The sequence below is a fragment of the Vigna unguiculata genome, chromosome 10 (genome assembly GCF_037176805.1).
Source record: "Vigna unguiculata cultivar grain cowpea cultivar isolate G323 ecotype 2 chromosome 10, ASM3717680v1, whole genome shotgun sequence".
NCBI lineage: Eukaryota > Viridiplantae > Streptophyta > Magnoliopsida > Fabales > Fabaceae > Vigna > Vigna unguiculata.
Genome location: NC_140801.1, coordinates 5,711,003 through 5,718,298, shown reverse-complemented (window position 1 = coordinate 5,718,298; position 7,296 = coordinate 5,711,003).

The window sequence follows — 7,296 nt, the reverse complement described above, 5'->3', positions numbered from 1 at the left end:
CTAATTTTTCAAACACTATGGTATACATGTAAGTAAATCTTTGGGGAGAGATAGGGTGTCGTTGGCTGTTTCTACATACGAGGGAAAGACATTTACATTAGATTCATTGCTCTGGCAGAGGGTTTGGTGGCGTCTAAACGCCCTAATTCTAGTGGAGGTGGTCATGGAAGAAGTTTCCTGGCAGAGGGTAAGAACTGCCCAAGGGTGTATAAAGGGTCGTAGGAGGTCATGAGGGTTTCTAACCTTAAATATGCAAGAAGGTAGTTTTTGAAAAGGGAATGTCTGGTGAGGCAAATGAAATAACAAAATCATAGTTTAAAGAGGCAAAACTATAGCATGAATCATGGGAGGGAATGCGAGATCAATCACAACAGAGAAACAACCAATAACATAGGAGAATAATCAGAAAAGTATTTGATAAGTGATAGTGGAAAACATAAGTGGAGAGCATGAAAGAATAAGGAAATACCTGGAAGGGAAATGTGATAGCAGAAGTAGGTGTAGAAAGGAAGGAGATTGAGAACGCGAAAATAGGAAGTGGAAGAGACAACTAGGGCAAAGACGAACTGAAGGAGTGAGAAGGTGAAGTGAAGGAATGGGAAAATGGTCGTGCAGATTGAGGTTTTAAAAGGGGCCATGGGATTTGAGGCATGTGGCAGGGGTAGTTGAATCGTGGTGATGAATTGTGGGAAAATGGGGATAGTAGTTAATGATGCGACAACTTTTGAGTTTCTCGTTTTGAAAGGAGAAAATTCAGGAAGTTGGAGAGTTATGTACTCGTCAATAATCTAACGGTAATAAAGCGAGGGGTGGGGATGTGAAAGAAATTGCATCATCATAAAGCCGACGTGGTGGTGAAGAAGTGTACGTCGACATAAAGCTGATATGGTGAAGAGGTGTAGGATAATTGCATTGTCATAAAGTCAACATAGTAGAGAGGCAGTGTACATTGTCATAAAGCCGACATGGTGGTGAAACAGTGTAGAAGAATTGCATCATCTTAAAGTCGACATGGTGGTGAAGAAGTCATAAGGTCGGACAAAGGAGGATTGATATTATGTAGTCGGTAGTCTTTAGGATGGGTCGATTTGTTAAAATAAGGTTGTAAAGATAAGACATGTAATTATTTAGTTATTATTTAGTTTGGTTGATGAGATATTGAGGTTGAGATTTAAGAAGATATTGAGGATTATCTTTAAGATTATTATGTATTCTGTATATCTATAATATTTCTAACTGATTGCTCTATTACAAATAAGAATGTTACTCCCATGGTCAAAGGAGATATTGTTTTTGACCTAAGCAAGTCTTAAGCTAGGATTAAAAATATTTCTTTCTTTTTATTTTTAGTTAAGAATTATCTGACACCTTGACTAGAAAAATATTATATATATATATATATATATATATATATATATAATTCAAGTTTTATATACTTGTCACAGTATGATAGGTTTTCCCCTAAAATATTATTATCGAGTCTTTTATAATAATTGTCTTTTTCTCATTATAAATACATATGAAATAGGGTAATTCGAACAAAGGATAGAAGTATTCCAATTAAAATACTTTCTTTTCCTTATTTCTTTTTGTACTGGACCAGAGGAGTGATTCGGTTGCAGACCGAGAGGACAAGTGGATTTTGGTATCGGGTCGGGGAGGCACCGAGGGAGAATATTAACCGAATTAAGTTCCGTGTTTGGTGTTGTTTTTAGGAATTAATGAGGTTGTTATTATATTTAGAGATATTTTAGGAGCAGAAGATAATTTCATTTTTTATTTTGTATATCTAGAATTTAATATTTTGTAACTGATTATGATATAAATAAGAAGGTTGCTCCCATGGTCAAGGGAGACAGATTTTTTGACCTAAGCAAGTCTTAAGCTATGGTTAAAACTATTTCTTTCTTTTTGTTTTTGGTTAAGAATTATCTGGCATTTTTCTTGACCAGAACATTGGCGCCCACTGTGGGGTCCGGTAAAACTCGATCCCAACTCCACCAAATTTCAATAAGAAACGCTACAACAAAAAATAGAGATGAATCGCGCAAGAAGGCAGAAGAAGATCTACGACTCTTAAGGGAAGAAACACTCAAAGAAAGGGAGATACTTCGGAAGGAGACCGAGGATACCCATCATCGGCTGGAGGAAGTCCTTCGTCATCAAGAGCAACTGAAAAAACTCAATGAAAACATGCAGTAGCAGATTACGCCTCTGCAATACTCACAAGAAACTTTTGACATATGCAAATCATGAGGAGATGATCGATCTATGCTCAGTCTCTACTTACAGATCAACAATTATTCATTGCGATTGAAGCTTACGCTCTTTCTCGATACAGGTACGAAAAAACCCAAAGTTCCAAGTATGTTGCTATTTTTTGATATAAAAAAAAAAAAAAAAATTGGACAAAAATTACAAACCAGAAAATCTAAACAATTTCCTGATCACAATCATAAATCATTCTACTCTTCTTGTATTATGTAGGGGTCACAAGTATAAATTTAATAGTTTTACAAATTTGATTAAATGATTTCTTTAGGACACTAAAAATAAAAAGCTAGAATGATTAATTTAAAAAAAATATATATATATATATATATTATTTTTGTAATTTATAAAATATACATTGTTATGTTGTTTTAACTTAAATATATTGTCGGATAACATAATCTTAATTATGTGTACAGGAATAATAAATTGATTTGCTAAAAGATAGTAAAATATATTTATTATTATTATCGATTGTTCCTTTTATTTTTAACCATTTTATTAGAAAAAGAGCAAAATAGTGAAATTAATGAATAATACAAGTTTTATGAATTAATTACTTGTCGTCCTTTTCAATGCATAAAACTAAATGACTTTTACATTAAAGTTTGCCTTTGAAATATTAAATGAAATATGTGTTGTGTTATTTATATTAAAATGTATGTTTCTCATTAATATTTTATTTAATATTATTAAATAAATAACTTTTAGTGTGAAGTATTTTATATTTAGAGGAGTTTTAAGAAAATATTCTTAACAATTTAGGAAGATTTAATCTACCGTAAAGTTGTTTCAAAATATCAATATAATTATTTTATATGGTGCTAGAATTATAAAATAAGATTGTTTAAATATATAAACTAAGATTTTGATACATATGTTAAAATGTGAGTATTATAGTAAATATTACTAGTTATCTTTAAAATAAATTTATTGTTACTAGATATAAATGTGTTCTGGTGTTACTTTATTTAAATAACAAACATAATTATTTTATAATAGTATGTTATTTTAATCAGCTTAAATTTTTTGATGATATCTTATAATTCACTATTTATTTGGTATGATTTTTATAAGTGAAAATTATTTAATTAAAATTAAGAAATTTATAAAATGTTTTATATATAAATATTACAATTGTCATATATATACATGGGATATTATGCGAATTACTAACGGGAATTTTGTAGATATATTAAAAGTTCATTCATCATGTTTAAATCAATAAAGATTGGCTTCATTGGAAATAAGATGAAAGAGCCTATGTGCTTGAGGTTTAAAGAACCTATGTGTTCTATTCCGAGCCTATGTGCTTGAAGTTAAAATTCCGAGTTTATACACTCGATGTAAAATTCCGAGTTTATACACTCAATGTAAAATTCCGAGTTTATACACTCGATGTAAAATTCCGAGTTTATACACTCGATGTAAAATTCCGAGTTTATACACTCGATGTAAAATTCCGAGTTTATACACTCGATGTAAAATTCCGAGTTTATACACTCGATGTAAAATTCCGAGTTTATACACTCGATGTAAAATTCCGAGTTTATACACTCGATGTAAAGTTCCGAGTTTATACACTCGATGTAAAGTTCCGAGTTTATACACTCGAGGTAAAATTCCGAGTTTATACACTCGATGTGAAATTCCGAGTTTATACACTCGATGCTAAAATTCCGAGTTTATACACTCGAGGTTAAAAGAAGTTTCGTTTTGGTGTTTGCAGGGTGGAGAGCTTGGTTTGTAAGCAGGTTCTTATTTTATTTAAGTTTGGTGTTTAACACACTCGGTTTATAAACGAGTGGGTAGTGGTTTCATTTTGGTGTTGGCAGGGTGGAGAGCTTGGTTTGTAAGCAGGAATGAGAGCTCGGTTTATAAACGAGTTATTATGGTTTGGTGTTTGCAGGACTGAGAGCTCGGTTTATAAACGAGTCATTATGGTGTGGTGTTTGAGAGCTCGGTTTATAAACGAGTTGTTATTTGTTTTAGCTTGGTAATTGCAGGATTGAGAGCTCGGTTTGTAAACGAGTTATTATTTGCTTTGGAGTTTTGATATTTGCAGGACTGAGAGCTCGGTTTTTAAATGAGTCATTATTTTCTGATTGAGAACTCGGTTTATAACCGAGACCAAAGAAGGTAGAAGTATGAATGGGATAGTTGAAAGAGATTAGTTAAGCTGGGGTGACATAAGAAATTGATTAAATTAATTTAAAAGGTTGAAATTGTGGGGCGTGAAGATAGGGAGTAATGATGATTTTACGGAAAGTGGTGAGGAGTAGTTATTGACAAGACAAATTCTGCTCGCCTCGTTTTGAAGACGAGACCGTGCAAAATTTGGAGAGCTATGTACTGGACCAGAGGAGTGATTCGGTTGCAGACCGAGAGGACAAGTGGATTTTGGTATCGGGTCGGGGAGGCACCGAGGGAGAATATTAACCGAATTAAGTTCCGTGTTTGGTGTTGTTTTTAGGAATTAATGAGGTTGTTATTATATTTAGAGATATTTTAGGAGCAGAAGATAATTTCATTTTTTATTTTGTATATCTAGAATTTAATATTTTGTAACTGATTATGATATAAATAAGAAGGTTGCTCCCATGGTCAAGGGAGAGAGATTTTTTGACCTAAGCAAGTCTTAAGCTATGGTTAAAACTATTTCTTTCTTTTTGTTTTTGGTTAAGAATTATCTGGCATTTTTCTTGACCAGAACACTTTTATTTTAGACATCACTTGCATCTTCATCTCACATAATTTCCTAAATTCCATTAAATAGTTTCTTTTTTTCATATAAGATAAAATTAGAAACTTAAATAAAAAAAATGTATTGGAGAAAAATAAGAAATACGTAAAAGTGGAATGAAATGTGTATATTTAGGGTTTAGATTAGGAATGTCAAAAAAATCTGTACTTGCGGGTATTCGCAGATAAAACCCGCAATGGGTAGAAAACGGATACCCGCTATCCGTGGGTACGGGTATTTTTGATACCCGCATGTTAAAGGGGCGGGTACGGGTATCATAGTATTCTTACCCGTGGATACCCGTGCCCGCTAAACTTTAATTCACAAAAGTACCCTTATATATATATATATATATATATATATATATATATATATATATATATATATATATATATATATATATATATATATATATATATATATATATATATATATATATATATATATATATATATATATATATATATATATATATATATATGTAAAAAAACATTTTGGCCTAATTTTTTCTAAGTTGCACATCTTGTCTTCTGTCTTCATTATTCAAACTTCAAGTATTGGTACGTTGTCTTCTTCCAAGTACACCCCTGACATTCTTCTCTTTCCTTTATTTGAAATTGGGCATATACATCAAATCTTATATAGATAATAACGTTTATGGTATGCTTGTTGTCAAATGATGGAATCAAAATAAGAATACTTGGTACGTGAAAATTGAGGTTTATTATTTGTTTATTTTGTTTATTTTTTAGGAATCAATTGGAGAAAGTGGACTTTTTGATCAAAACATTAATTAAAGAATTTTCATTGTGTTGAAGTCATTTTATATCTACTTTTATAATTATTTGGACTTATATGAACTTAAGTTTATTTAAACTTTATTTAAAATTTATAGCAGTGATGCATTTTGTGAGAACCCCAAATTTTCAGCCCCTAAATCTCTCTTCTCTTTGCCACCCACACCACAGAACTGCCTTACACTTCACTTGCACCTTCTCCCTCTCCTGTTCTTATGCCTTCTCTCTACCAAAAGAATTCTGAATCACTCTCCCTCTGTTGCAGAATCCAAACCTGAGGCCAGTTCAGGATCTCCCCTCTTAGCTACAATTCCTCCTTTTCCTCCAAGTAAGTTACTCCCAACCTTTACAGTCCTCTTTAATTCGAAATTTGTAGAACCCCATTCCTGCTGAGTTAATTTGGGAACCATTTTCATACGTTGAACCTGCATTTCCAGCTCACTAGGTGGTACAACTGAAGTGCTCTTGAGTGAGAGGATTCTAGCCAGTTAGAAATATATAGAGGTAAGGGAAGCTAACCTCTCTTCTTAAATTGAATAGAAAATTCGTAGATGAGCTTGAATTACGTGTTTGATTGATGAATTGGTGTTTGAATTGCATGATTTGGTGAATAATTGATTTGTGCTTGAGGAAACTGATCCACTGCATGTGGGAACAGGTTCATGACCTGGTATTTTCGTCTAGGCGAGTGACGCTCGCCTGAGCGAAAACACCAGGAGACGCACCTCTATTCCTACGCGAAGTCTCGCCTAGGCGAGCTGAAGTCGCCTGAGCGAGAGACGATCTCGTCTAGGCGAACTAGCCTAGCCTGAGCGAGAGTTCGCCTAGGTTTTCTTTTTTTGCCACTGTTAGTGTCTCGCCTAGGCGAGACTGGCTCGCCTGAGCGAGATGACCTCTCGCCTAGGCTATACTTTTTAGCCTAAGCAAGAGCTACTGCAGTAGTGGTGTTCAAATTTTGTTTTCATTAGCGGAAATGTATGTTTCAATGCATCCTGTGCAATTTAGACCCTGTATGGTTGGAATGCTACCATTTATGTATTATATGATTAAATTGGATGAATATAAATTATTAGAAGTTGAGGTTGAAATGGAATTTCAAGGGAAATCCCAGTGTAATTGTAGTGTGTGTAAGGATGTGAGGAATCTATAATGGTTGGTATCCTGAAACTCCAATAATCACTCAAGCTCAGATAGAACAGAATGGATTATGTCGTGAGGAGTAGCAGGAGGTCCTCGTCGTTGGACTTGATCCAGTCCTAGACGTGAAGGGGACTTACCCTGGGAACGGTCGGGTGAATACTCCATGTGTCCAGACTCTGCAGAGTCTGGGAACCGTTGCAGGTGCAAGCCACCAAGAGCTCCAACGTCGCTTACACAATCCGGATATCAAGTCTAGAACTTATGATTGAATTACATGCTATGGATGATATTTCTAATTGTGAAGTGTATTGGTGTTTCTCATTTCAGTTAGCTTACCCTTCTTGT